Source organism: Lineus longissimus, chromosome 2, assembly GCF_910592395.1.
Source record: "Lineus longissimus chromosome 2, tnLinLong1.2, whole genome shotgun sequence".
Classification (NCBI taxonomy): Eukaryota; Metazoa; Nemertea; class Pilidiophora; order Heteronemertea; family Lineidae; genus Lineus; species Lineus longissimus.
The window spans coordinates 26,316,107-26,331,650 of record NC_088309.1 but is presented as its reverse complement, the minus strand read 5'-3'; positions in this window follow the sequence as shown (position 1 = coordinate 26,331,650).

The following is a 15,544-nucleotide window of genomic DNA, read 5'->3' as shown; positions in this document are numbered from 1 at the left end:
CGTATATTTCGATAGTTGTACAGATTTTTCTCAACAAATCGTATGTATATACCTCAGTGATATAAAAGATTATCTTTGCAGTTGATTTAACGTTTGAATGACCTTTTTTAAAAAGTTTTTCAAAATCGAGGTCAGCAGGGTCAGACACAATCATTCATTTATTGTTTTGAAACACTCCGGCAGGGTCAAAAGAAACAGTTGTTGGCGCCGATGATGTCAGCAATATGGCTAATTTCCGCCCCACCCGTGAGATTTAATTTGCTCTCGTCACGTCATGAGCACATTGAACTGCTAGTGAACCGTGCTCAATATGTACCGGCTACCGCTCTCTCCATCATCAACGACGATATATGTCGGTGCCGGCCGTGCGAGGTCGTTTCAATGAAAAAGACGCACGCCACTGCCGTACCCGTACCTGAGAAAACTTGCCGTTTTAGGCAGATTTGCGATGATTGAAACAATACATCTACCTCATAATTCATGTACTCGAACGCCCGGAATCAGTATGTGCTGGAGTTTGAAAAGTTTTGGTGCGGGGTATGATAATGATGATAATGAAAATGTTTACATCTGTACATGGATGATTAGATAACAAGACAAGGAAGAAGAAAAAAATCCAAAAAAAATCGGCAGATTCAACGGGGGTCGAACCCGTGACCAGCCGATCCACAGTCAAACACCTTCAGCGCTGAACCGTCAAGGCTTTCATGTTGAAATGGAGATTTTATTCGTCTCTTATATGCAGTATGCAAACGAGCGCGCCACAATAGTGACAAGGTCGCGCAGGTGGCAAAGTGATTAGCCGAAATAGTTCCAAGTAATCGTATATTTCGATAGTTGTACAGATTTTTCTCAACATATCGTATGTATATACCTCAGTGATATAAAAGATTATCTTTGCAGTTGATTTAACGTTTGAATGACCTTTTTTTAAAAGTTTTTCAAAATCGAGGTCAGCAGGGTCAGACACAATCATTCATTTATTGTTTTGAAACACTCCGGCAGGGTCAAAAGAAACAGTTGTTGGCGCCGATGATGTCAGCAATATGGCGAATTTCCGCCCCACCCGTGAGATTTGCTCTCTTCACGTCATGAGCACATTGAACTGCTAGTGAACCGTGCTCAATATGTACCGGCTTCCGCTCTCTCCATCATCAACGACGATATATATCGGTGCCTGCCGTGCGAGGTCGTTTCAATGAAAAAGACGCACGCCACTGCCGTACCCGTACCTGAGAAAACTTGCCGTTTTAGGCAGATTTGCGATGATTGAAACAATACATCTACCTCATAATTCATGTACTCGAACGCACGGAATCAGTATGTGCTGGAGTTTGAAAAGTTTGGGTGCGGGGTATGATAATGATGATAATGAAAATGTTTACATCTGTACATGGATGATTAGATAACAAGACAAGGAAGAAGAAAAAAATCCAAAAAAAATCGGCAGATTCAACGGGGGTCGAACCCGTGACCAGCCGATCCACAGTCAAACACCTTCAGCGTTGAACCGTCAAGGCTTTCATGTTGAAATGGAGATTTTATTCGTCTCTTATATGCAGTATGCAAACGAGCGCGCCACAATAGTGACAAGGTCGCGCAGGTGGCAAAGTGATTAGCCGAAATAGTTCCAAGTAATCGTATATTTCGATAGTTGTACAGATTTTTCTCAACATATCGTATGTATATACCTCAGTGATATAAAAGATTATCTTTGCAGTTGATTTAACGTTTGAATGACCTTTTTTAAAAAGTTTTTCAAAATCGAGGTCAGCAGGGTCAGACACAATCATTCATTTATTGTTTTGAAACACTCCGGCAGGGTCAAAAGAAACAGTTGTTGGCGCCGATGATGTCAGCAATATGGCGAATTTCCGCCCCACCCGTGAGATTTAATTTGCTCTCGTCACGTCATGAGCACATTGAACTGCTAGTGAACCGTGCTCAATATGTACCGGCTACCGCTCTCTCCATCATCAACGACGATATATGTCGGTGCCGGCCGTGCGAGGTCGTTTCAATGAAAAAGACGCACGCCACTGCCGTACCCGTACCTGAGAAAACTTGCCGTTTTAGGCAGATTTGCGATGATTGAAACAATACATCTACCTCATAATTCATGTACTCGAACGCCCGGAATCAGTATGTGCTGGAGTTTGAAAAGTTTGGGTGCGGGGTATGATAATGATGATAATGAAAATGTTTACATCTGTACATGGATGATTAGATAACAAGAAAAGGAAGAAGAAAAAAATCCAAAAAAAATCGGCAGATTCAACGGGGGTCGAACCCGTGACCAGCCGATCCACAGTCAAACACCTTCAGCGTTGAACCGTCAAGGCTTTCATGTTGAAATGGAGATTTTATTTGTCTCTTATATGCAGTATGCAAACGAGCGCGCCACAATAGTGACAAGGTCGCGCAGGTGGCAAAGTGATTAGCCGAAATAGTTCAAAGTAATCGTATATTTCGATAGTTGTACAGATTTTTCTCAACATATCGTATGTATATACCTCAGTGATATAAAAGATTATCTTTGCAGTTGATTTAACGCTTGAATGACCTTTTTTTAAAGTTTTTCAATATCGAGGTCAGCAGGGTCAGACACAATCATTCATTTATTGTTTTGAAACACTCCGGCAGGGTCAAAAGAAACAGTTGTTGGCGCCGATGATGTCAGCAATATGGCGAATTTCCGCCCCACCCGTGAGATTTGCTCTCTTCACGTCATGAGCACATTGAACTGCTAGTGAACCGTGCTCAATATGTACCGGTTTCCGCTCTCTCCATCATCAACGACGATATATATCGGTGCCGGCCGTGCGAGGTCGTTTCAATGAAAAAGACGCACGCCACTGCCGTACCCGTACCTGAGAAAACTTGCCGTTTTAGGCAGATTTGCGATGATTGAAACAATACATCTACCTCATAATTCATGTACTCGAACGCACGGAATCAGTATGTGCTGGAGTTTGAAAAGTTTGGGTGCGGGGTATGATAATGATGATAATGAAAATGTTTACATCTGTACATGGATGATTAGATAACAAGACAAGGAAGAAGAAAAAAATCCAAAAAAAATCGGCAGATTCAACGGGGGTCGAACCCGTGACCAACCGATCCACAGTCAAACACCTTCAGCGTTGAACCGTCAAGGCTTTCATGTTGAAATGGAGATTTTATTCGTCTCTTATATGCAGTATGCAAACGAGCGCGCCACAATAGTGACAAGGTCGCGCAGGTGGCAAAGTGATTAGCCGAAATAGTTCCAAGTAATCGTATATTTCGATAGTTGTACAGATTTTTCTCAACATATCGTATGTATATACCTCAGTGATATAAAAGATTATCTTTGTAGCTGATTTAACGTTTGAATGACCTTTTTTAAAAAGTTTTTCAAAATCGAGGTCAGCAGGGTCAGACACAATCATTCATTTATTGTTTTGAAACACTCCGGCAGGGTCAAAAGAAACAGTTGTTGGCGCCGATGATGTCAGCAACATGGCGAATTTCCACTCCACCCGTGAGATTTGCTCTCTTCACGTCATGAGCACATTGAACTGCTAGTGAACCGTGCTCAATATGTACCGGCTACCGCTCTCTCCATCATCAACGACGATATATGTCGGTGCCGGCCGTGCGAGGTCGTTTCAATGAAAAAGACGCACGCCACTGCCGTACCCGTACCTGAGAAAACTTGCCGTTTTAGGCAGATTTGCGATGATTGAAACAATACATCTACCTCATAATTCATGTACTCGAACGCCCGGAATCAGTATGTGCTGGAGTTTGAAAAGTTTTGGTGCGGGGTATGATAATGATGATAATGAAAATGTTTACATCTGTACATGGATGATTAGATAACAAGACAAGGAAGAAGAAAAAAATCCAAAAAAAATCGGCAGATTCAACGGGGGTCGAACCCGTGACCAGCCGATCCACAGTCAAACACCTTCAGCGTTGAACCGTCAAGGCTTTCATGTTGAAATGGAGATTTTATTCGTCTCTTATATGCAGTATGCAAACGAGCGCGCCACAATAGTGACAAGGTCGCGCAGGTGGCAAAGTGATTAGCCGAAATAGTTCAAAGTAATCGTATATTTCGATAGTTGTACAGATTTTTCTCAACATATCGTATGTATATACCTCAGTGATATAAAAGATTATCTTTGCAGTTGATTTAACGTTTGAATGACCTTTTTTAAAAAGTTTTTCAAAATCGAGGTCAGCAGGGTCAGACACAATCATTCATTTATTGTTTTGAAACACTCCGGCAGGGTCAAAAGAAACAGTTGTTGGCGCCGATGATGTCAGCAACATGGCGAATTTCCGCCCCACCCGTGAGATTTGCTCTCGTCACGTCATGAGCACATTGAACTGCTAGTGAACCGTGCTCAATATGTACCGGCTTCCGCTCTCTCCATCATCAACGACGATATATATCGGTGCCTGCCGTGCGAGGTCGTTTCAATGAAAAAGACGCACGCCACTGCCGTACCCGTACCTGAGAAAACTTGCCGTTTTAGGCAGATTGCGATGATTGAAACAATACATCTACCTCATAATTCATGTACTCGAACGCACGGAATCAGTATGTGCTGGAGTTTGAAAAGTTTGGGTGCGGGGTATGATAATGATGATAATGAAAATGTTTACATCTGTACATGGATGATTAGATAACAAGACAAGGAAGAAGAAAAAAATCCAAAAAAAATCGGCAGATTCACCGGGGGTCGAACCCGTGACCAGCCGATCCACAGTCAAACACCTTCAGCGTTGAACCGTCAAGGCTTTCATGTTGAAATGGAGATTTTATTCGTCCCTTATATGCAGTATGCAAACGAGCGCGCCACAATAGTGACAAGGTCGCGCAGGTGGCAAAGTGATTAGCCCAAATAGTTCCAAGTAATCGTATATTTCGATAGTTGTACAGATTTTTCTCAACATATCGTATGTATATACCTCAGTGATATAAAAGATTATCTTTGCAGTTGATTTAACGTTTGAATGACCTTTTTTAAAAAGTTTTTCAAAATCGAGGTCAGCAGGGTCAGACACAATCATTCATTTATTGTTTTGAAACACTCCGGCAGGGTCAAAAGAAACAGTTGTTGGCGCCGATGATGTCAGCAATATGGCTAATTTCCGCCCCACCCGTGAGATTTAATTTGCTCTCGTCACGTCATGAGCACATTGAACTGCTAGTGAACCGTGCTCAATATGTACCGGCTACCGCTCTCTCCATCATCAACGACGATATATGTCGGTGCCGGCCGTGCGAGGTCGTTTCAATGAAAAAGACGCACGCCACTGCCGTACCCGTACCTGAGAAAACTTGCCGTTTTAGGCAGATTTGCGATGATTGAAACAATACATCTACCTCATAATTCATGTACTCGAACGCCCGGAATCAGTATGTGCTGGAGTTTGAAAAGTTTGGGTGCGGGGTATGATAATGATGATAATGAAAATGTTTACATCTGTACATGGATGATTAGATAACAAGACAAGGAAGAAGAAAAAAATCCAAAAAAATCGGCAGATTCAACGGGGGTCGAACCCGTGACCAGCCGATCCACAGTCAAACACCTTCAGCGCTGAACCGTCAAGGCTTTCATGTTGAAATGGAGATTTTATTCGTCTCTTATATGCAGTATGCAAACGAGCGCACCACAAAAGTGACAAGGTCGCGCAGGTGGCAAAGTGATTAGCCGAAATAGTTCAAAGTAATCGTATATTTCGATAGTTGTACAGATTTTTCTCAACATATCGTATGTATATACCTCAGTGATATAAAAGATTATCTTTGCAGTTGATTTAACGTTTGAATGACCTTTTTTTTAAAGTTTTTCAAAATCGAGGTCAGCAGGGTCAGACACAATCATTCATTTATTGTTTTGAAACACTCCGGCAGGGTCAAAAGAAACAGTTGTTGGCGCCGATGATGTCGCAATATGGCGAATTTCCGGCCCACCCGTGAGATTTGCTCTCTTCACGTCATGAGCACATTGAACTGCTAGTGAACCGTGCTTAATATGTACCGGCTTCCGCTCTCTCCATCATCAACGACGATATATATCGGTGCCTGCCGTGCGAGGTCGTTTCAATGAAAAAGACGCACGCCACTGCCGTACCCGTACCTGAGAAAACTTGCCGTTTTAGGCAGATTTGCGATGATTGAAACAATACATCTACCTCATAATTCATGTACTCGAACGCACGGAATCAGTATGTGCTGGAGTTTGAAAAGTTTGGGTGCGGGGTATGATAATGATGATAATGAAAATGTTTACATCTGTACATGGATGATTAGATAACAAGACAAGGAAGAAGAAAAAAAGAAAAAAATAATCGGCAGATTCACCGGGGGTCGAACCCGTGACCAGCCGATCCACAGTCAAACACCTTCAGCGTTGAACCGTCAAGGCTTTCATGTTGAAATGGAGATTTTATTTGTCTCTTATATGCAGTATGCAAACGAGCGCGCCACAATAGTGACAAGGTCGCGCAGGTGGCAAAGTGATTAGCCGAAATAGTTCAAAGTAATCGTATATTTCGATAGTTGTACAGATTTTTCTCAACATATCGTATGTATATACCTCAGTGATATAAAAGATTATCTTTGCAGTTGATTTAACGCTTGAATGACCTTTTTTAAAAAGTTTTTCAAAATCGAGGTCAGCAGGGTCAGACAAAATCATTCATTTATTGTTTTGAAACACTCCGGCAGGGTCAAAAGAAACAGTTGTTGGCGCCGATGATGTCAGCAACATGGCGAATTTCCGCCCCAACCGTGAGATTTGCTCTCGTCACGTCATGAGCACATTGAACTGCTAGTGAACCGTGCTCAATATGTACCGGCTACCGCTCTCTCCATCATCAACGACGATATATGTCGGTGCCGGCCGTGCGAGGTCGTTTCAATGAAAAAGACGCACGCCACTGCCGTACCCGTACCTGAGAAAACTTGCCGTTTTAGGCAGATTTGCGATGATTTAAACAATACATCTACCTCATAATTCATGTACTCGAACGCCCGGAATCAGTATGTGCTGGAGTTTGAAAAGTTTTGGTGCGGGGTATGATAATGATGATAATGAAAATGTTTACATCTGTACATGTATGATTAGATAACAAGACAAGGAAGAAGAAAAAAATACAAAAAAAATCGGCAGATTCAACGGGGGTCGAACCCGTGACCAGCCGATCCACAGTCAAACACCTTCAGCGCTGAACCGTCAAGGCTTTCATGTTGAAATGGAGATTTTATTCGTCTCTTATATGCAGTATGCAAACGAGCGCGCCACAATAGTGACAAGGTCGCGCAGGTGGCAAAGTGATTAGCCGAAATAGTTCAAAGTAATCGTATATTTCGATAGTTGTACAGATTTTTCTCAACATATCGTATGTATATACCTCAGTGATATAAAAGATTATCTTTGCAGTTGATTTAACGCTTGAATGACCTTTTTTTAAAGTTTTTCAAAATCGAGGTCAGCAGGGTCAGACACAATCATTCATTTATTGTTTTGAAACACTCCGGCAGGGTCAAAAGAAACAGTTGTTGGCGCCGATGATGTCAGCAATATGGCGAATTTCCGCCCCACCCGTGAGATTTGCTCTCTTCACGTCATGAGCACATTGAACTGCTAGTGAACCGTGCTCAATATGTACCGGTTTCCGCTCTCTCCATCATCAACGACGATATATATCGGTGCCGGCCGTGCGAGGTCGTTTCAATGAAAAAGACGCACGCCACTGCCGTACCCGTACCTGAGAAAACTTGCCGTTTTAGGCAGATTTGCGATGATTGAAACAATACATCTACCTCATAATTCATGTACTCGAACGCACGGAATCAGTATGTGCTGGAGTTTGAAAAGTTTGGGTGCGGGGTATGATAATGATGATAATGAAAATGTTTACATCTGTACATGGATGATTAGATAACAAGACAAGGAAGAAGAAAAAAATCCAAAAAAAATCGGCAGATTCAACGGGGGTCGAACCCGTGACCAGCCGATCCACAGTCAAACACCTTCAGCGTTGAACCGTCAAGGCTTTCATGTTGAAATGGAGATTTTATTCGTCTCTTATATGCAGTATGCAAACGAGCGCGCCACAATAGTGACAAGGTCGCGCAGGTGGCAAAGTGATTAGCCGAAATAGTTCCAAGTAATCGTATATTTCGATAGTTGTACAGATTTTTCTCAACATATCGTATGTATATACCTCAGTGATATAAAAGATTATCTTTGCAGTTGATTTAACGTTTGAATGACCTTTTTTAAAAAGTTTTTCAAAATCGAGGTCAGCAGGGTCAGACACAATCATTCATTTATTGTTTTGAAACACTCCGGCAGGGTCAAAAGAAACAGTTGTTGGCGCCGATGATGTCAGCAACATGGCGAATTTCCGCCCCAACCGTGAGATTTGCTCTCGTCACGTCATGAGCACATTGAACTGCTAGTGAACCGTGCTCAATATGTACCGGCTACCGCTCTCTCCATCATCAACGACGATATATGTCGGTGCCGGCCGTGCGAGGTCGTTTCAATGAAAAAGACGCACGCCACTGCCGTACCCGTACCTGAGAAAACTTGCCGTTTTAGGCAGATTTGCGATGATTGAAACAATACATCTACCTCATAATTCATGTACTCGAACGCCCGGAATCAGTATGTGCTGGAGTTTGAAAAGTTTTGGTGCGGGGTATGATAATGATGATAATGAAAATGTTTACATCTGTACATGGATGATTAGATAACAAGACAAGGAAGAAGAAAAAAATACAAAAAAAATCGGCAGATTCAACGGGGGTCGAACCCGTGACCAGCCGATCCACAGTCAAACACCTTCAGCGCTGAACCGTCAAGGCTTTCATGTTGAAATGGAGATTTTATTCGTCTCTTATATGCAGTATGCAAACGAGCGCGCCACAATAGTGACAAGGTCGCGCAGGTGGCAAAGTGATTAGCCGAAATAGTTCAAAGTAATCGTATATTTCGATAGTTGTACAGATTTTTCTCAACATATCGTATGTATATACCTCAGTGATATAAAAGATTATCTTTGCAGTTGATTTAACGTTTGAATGACCTTTTTTTAAAAGTTTTTCAAAATCGAGGTCAGCAGGGTCAGACACAATCATTCATTTATTGTTTTGAAACACTCCGGCAGGGTCAAAAGAAACAGTTGTTGGCGCCGATGATGTCAGCAATATGGCGAATTTCCGCCCCACCCGTGAGATTTAATTTGCTCTCGTCACGTCATGAGCACATTGAACTGCTAGTGAACCGTGCTCAATATGTACCGGCTACCGCTCTCTCCATCATCAACGACGATATATATCGGTGCCTGCCGTGCGAGGTCGTTTCAATGAAAAAGACGCACGCCACTGCCGTACCCGTACCTGAGAAAACTTGCCGTTTCAGGCAGATTTACGATGATTGAAACAATACATCTACCTCATAATTCATGTACTCGAACGCACGGAATCAGTATGTGCTGGAGTTTGAAAAGTTTGGGTGCGGGGTATGATAATGATGATAATGAAAATGTTTACATCTGTACATGGATGATAAGATAACAAGACAAGGAAGAAGAAAAAAATACAAAAAAAATCGGCAGATTCACCGGGGGTCGAACCCGTGACCAGCCGATCCACAGTCAAACACCTTCAGCGTTGAACCGTCAAGGCTTTCATGTTGAAATGGAGATTTTATTCGTCTCTTATATGCAGTATGCAAACGAGCGCGCCACAATAGTGACAAGGTCGCGCAGGTGGCCAAGTGATTAGCCGAAATAGTTCCAAGTAATCGTATATTTCGATAGTTGTACAGATTTTTCTCAACATATCGTATGTATATACCTCAGTGATATAAAAGATTATCTTTGCAGTTGATTTAACGTTTGAATGACCTTTTTTTAAAAGTTTTTCAAAATCGAGGTCAGCAGGGTCAGACACAATCATTCATTTATTGTTTTGAAACACTCCGGCAGGGTCAAAAGAAACAGTTGTTGGCGCCGATGATGTAAGCAATATGGCGAATTTCCGCCCCACCCGTGAGATTTGCTCTCGTCACGTCATGAGCACATTGAACTGCTAGTGAACCGTGCTCAATATGTACCGGCTACCGCTCTCTCCATCATCAACGACGATATATGTCGGTGCCGGCCGTGCGAGGTCGTTTCAATGAAAAAGACGCACGCCACTGCCGTACCCGTACCTGAGAAAACTTGCCGTTTTAGGCAGATTTGCGATGATTGAAACAATACATCTACCTCATAATTCATGTACTCGAACGCCCGGAATCAGTATGTGCTGGAGTTTGAAAAGTTTGTGTGCGGGGTATGATAATGATGATAATGAAAATGTTTACATCTGTACATGGATGATTAGATAACAAGACAAGGAAGAAGAAAAAAATCCAAAAAAAATCGGCAGATTCAACGGGGGTCGAACCCGTGACCAGCCGATCCACAGTCAAACACCTTCAGCGCTGAACCGTCAAGGCTTTCATGTTGAAATGGAGATTTTATTCGTCTCTTATATGCAGTATGCAAACGAGCGCGCCACAATAGTGACAAGGTCGCGCAGGTGGCAAAGTGATTAGCCGAAATAGTTCAAAGTAATCGTATATTTCGATAGTTGTATAGATTTTTCTCAACATATCGTATGTATATACCTCAGTGATATAAAAGATTATCTTTGCAGTTGATTTAACGTTTGAATGACCTTTTTTTAAAAGTTTTTCAAAATCGAGGTCAGCAGGGTCAGACACAATCATTCATTGTTTTGAAACACTCCGGCAGGGTCAAAAGAAACAGTTGTTGGGGCCGATGATGTCAGCAGTATGGCGAATTTCCGCCCCACCCGTGAGATTTAATTTGCTCTCGTCACGTCATGATCACATTGAACTGCTAGTGAACCGTGCTCAATATGTACCGGCTTCCGCTCTCTCCATCATCAACGACGATATATATCGGTGCCTGCCGTGCGAGGTCGTTTCATTGAAAAAGACGCACGCCACTGCCGTACCCGTACCTGAGAAAACTTGCCGTTTAAGGCAGATTTGCGATGATTGAATCAATACATCTACCTCATAATTCATGTACTCGAACGCACGGAATCAGTATGTGCTGGAGTTTGAAAAGTTTGGGTGCGGGGTATGATAATGATGATAATGAAAATGTTTACATCTGTACATGGATGATTAGATAACAAGACAAGGAAGAAGAAAAAAATCCAAAAAAAATCGGCAGATTCACCGGGGGTCGAACCCGTGACCAGCCGATCCACAGTCAAACACCTTCAGCGTTGAACCGTCAAGGCTTTCATGTTGAAATGGAGATTTTATTCGTCTCTTATATGCAGTATGCAAACGAGCGCGCCACAATAGTGACAAGGTCGCGCAGGTGGCAAAGTGATTAGCCGAAATAGTTCCAAGTAATCGTATATTTCGATAGTTGTACAGATTTTTCTCAACATATCGTATGTATATACCTCAGTGATATAAAAGATTATCTTTGCAGTTGATTTAACGTTTGAATGACCTTTTTTAAAAAGTTTTTCAAAATCGAGGTCAGCAGGGTCACACACAATCATTCATTTATTGTTTTGAAACACTCCGGCAGGGTCAAAAGAAACAGTTGTTGGCGCCGATGATGTCAGCAATATGGCGAATTTCCGCCCCACCCGTGAGATTTGCTCTCGTCACGTCATGAGCACATTGAACTGCCAGTGAACCGTGCTCAATATGTACCGGCTACCGCTCTCTCCATCATCAACGACGATATATGTCGGTGCCGGCCGTGCGAGGTCGTTTCAATGAAAAAGACGCACGCCACTGCCGTACCCGTACCTGAGAAAACTTGCCGTTTTAGGCAGATTTGCGATGATTGAAACAATACATCTACCTCATAATTCATGTACTCGAACGCCCGGAATCAGTATGTGCTGGAGTTTGAAAAGTTTTGGTGCGGGGTATGATAATGATGATAATGAAAATGTTTACATCTGTACATGGATGATTAGATAACAAGACAAGGAAGAAGAAAAAAATCCAAAAAAAATCGGCAGATTCAACGGGGGTCGAACCCGTGACCAGCCGATCCACAGTCAAACACCTTCAGCGTTGAACCGTCAAGGCTTTCATGTTGAAATGGAGATTTTATTCGTCTCTTATATGCAGTATGCAAACGAGCGCGCCACAATAGTGACAAGGTCGCGCAGGTGGCAAAGTGATTAGCCGAAATAGTTCAAAGTAATCGTATATTTCGATAGTTGTACAGATTTTTCTCAACATATCGTATGTATATACCTCAGTGATATAAAAGATTATCTTTGCAGTTGATTTAACGTTTGAATGACCTTTTTTTAAAAGTTTTTCAAAATCGAGGTCAGCAGGGTCAGACACAATCATTCATTTATTGTTTTGAAACAATCCGGCAGGGTCAAAAGAAACAGTTGTTGGCGCCGATGATGTCAGCAATATGGCGAATTTCCGCCCCACCCGTGAGATTTGCTCTCTTCACGTCATGAGCACATTGAACTGCTAGTGAACCGTGCTCAATATGTACCGGCTTCCGCTCTCTCCATCATCAACGACGATATATATCGGTGCCTGCCGTGCGAGGTCGTTTCAATGAAAAAGACGCACGCCACTGCCGTACCCGTACCTGAGAAAACTTGCCGTTTTAGGCAGATTTGCGATGATTGAAACAATACATCTACCTCATAATTCATGTACTCGAACGCACGGAATCAGTATGTGCTGGAGTTTGAAAAGTTTGGGTGCGGGGTATGATAATGATGATAATGAAAATGTTTACATCTGTACATGGATGATTAGATAACAAGACAAGGAAGAAGAAAAAAATCCAAAAAAAATCGGCAGATTCACCGGGGGTCGAACCCGTGACCAGCCGATCCACAGTCAAACACCTTCAGCGTTGAACCGTCAAGGCTTTCATGTTGAAATGGAGATTTTATTCGTCTCTTATATGCAGTATGCAAACGAGCGCGCCACAATAGTGACAAGGTCGCGCAGGTGGCAAAGTGATTAGCCGAAATAGTTCCAAGTAATCGTATATTTCGATAGTTGTACAGATTTTTCTCAACATATCGTATGTATATACCTCAGTGATATAAAAGATTATCTTTGCAGTTGATTTAACGTTTGAATGACCTTTTTTAAAAAGTTTTTCAAAATCGAGGTCAGCAGGGTCAGACACCATCATTCATTTATTGTTTTGAAACACTCCGGCAGGGTCAAAAGAAACAGTTGTTGGCGCCGATGATGTCAGCAACATGGCGAATTTCCGCCCCAACCGTGAGATTTGCTCTCGTCACGTCATGAGCACATTGAACTGCTAGTGAACCGTGCTCAATATGTACCGGCTACCGCTCTCTCCATCATCAACGACGATATATGTCGGTGCCGGCCGTGCGAGGTCGTTTCAATGAAAAAGACGCACGCCACTGCCGTACCCGTACCTGAGAAAACTTGCCGTTTTAGGCAGATTTGCGATGATTGAAACAATACATCTACCTCATAATTCATGTACTCGAACGCCCGGAATCAGTATGTGCTGGAGTTTGAAAAGTTTTGGTGCGGGGTATGATAATGATGATAATGAAAATGTTTACATCTGTACATGGATGATTAGATAACAAGACAAGGAAGAAGAAAAAAATCCAAAAAAAATCGGCAGATTCAACGGGGGTCGAACCCGTGACCAGCCGATCCACAGTCAAACACCTTCAGCGTTGAACCGTCAAGGCTTTCATGTTGAAATGGAGATTTTATTCGTCTCTTATATGCAGTATGCAAACGAGCGCGCCACAATAGTGACAAGGTCGCGCAGGTGGCAAAGTGATTAGCCGAAATAGTTCAAAGTAATCGTATATTTCGATAGTTGTACAGATTTTTCTCAACATATCGTATGTATATACCTCAGTGATATAAAAGATTATCTTTGCAGTTGATTTAACGTTTGAATGACCTTTTTTTAAAAGTTTTTCAAAATCGAGGTCAGCAGGGTCAGACACAATCATTCATTTATTGTTTTGAAACACTCCGGCAGGGTCAAAAGAAACAGTTGTTGGCGCCGATGATGTCAGCAATATGGCGAATTTCCGCCCCACCCGTGAGATTTGCTCTCTTCACGTCATGAGCACATTGAACTGCTAGTGAACCGTGCTCAATATGTACCGGCTTCCGCTCTCTCCATCATCAACGACGATATATATCGGTGCCTGCCGTGCGAGGTCGTTTCAATGAAAAAGACGCACGCCACTGCCGTACCCGTACCTGAGAAAACTTGCCGTTTTAGGCAGATTTGCGATGATTGAAACAATACATCTACCTCATAATTCATGTACTCGAACGCACGGAATCAGTATGTGCTGGAGTTTGAAAATTTGGGTGCGGGGTATGATAATGATGATAATGAAAATGTTTACATCTGTACATGGATGATTAGATAACAAGACAAGGAAGAAGAAAAAAATCCAAAAAAAATCGGCAGATTCACCGGGGGTCGAACCCGTGACCAGCCGATCCACAGTCAAACACCTTCAGCGTTGAACCGTCAAGGCTTTCATGTTGAAATGGAGATTTTATTTGTCTCTTATATGCAGTATGCAAACGAGCGCGCCACAATAGTGACAAGGTCGCGCAGGTGGCAAAGTGATTTGCCGAAATAGTTCCAAGTAATCGTATATTTCGATAGTTGTACAGATTTTTCTCAACATATCGTATGTATATACCTCAGTGATATAAAAGATTATCTTTGCAGTTGATTTAACGTTTGAATGACCTTTTTTAAAAAGTTTTTCAAAATCGAGGTCAGCAGGGTCAGACACAATCATTCATTTATTGTTTTGAAACACTCCGGCAGGGTCAAAAGAAACAGTTGTTGGCGCCGATGATGTAAGCAATATGGCGAATTTCCGCCCCACCCGTGAGATTTGCTCTCGTCACGTCATGAGCACATTGAACTGCTAGTGAACCGTGCTCAATATGTACCGGCTACCGCTCTCTCCATCATCAACGACGATATATGTCGGTGCCGGCCGTGCCAGGTCGTTTCAATGAAAAAGCCGCACGCCACTGCCGTACCCGTACCTGAGAAAACTTGCCGTTTTAGGCAGATTTGCGATGATTGAAACAATACATCTACCTCATAATTCATGTACTCGAACGCCCGGAATCAGTATGTGCTGGAGTTTGAAAAGTTTGTGTGCGGGGTATGATAATGATGATAATGAAAATGTTTACATCTGTACATGGATGATTAGATAACAAGACAAGGAAGAAGAAAAAAATCCAAAAAAAATCGGCAGATTCAACGGGGGTCGAACCCGTGACCAGCCGATCCACAGTCAAACACCTTCAGCGCTGAACCGTCAAGGCTTTCATGTTGAAATGGAGATTTTATTCGTCTCTTATATGCAGTATGCAAACGAGCGCGCCACAATAGTGACAAGGTCGCGCAGGTGGCAAAGTGATTAGCCGAAATAGTTCAAAGTAATCGTATA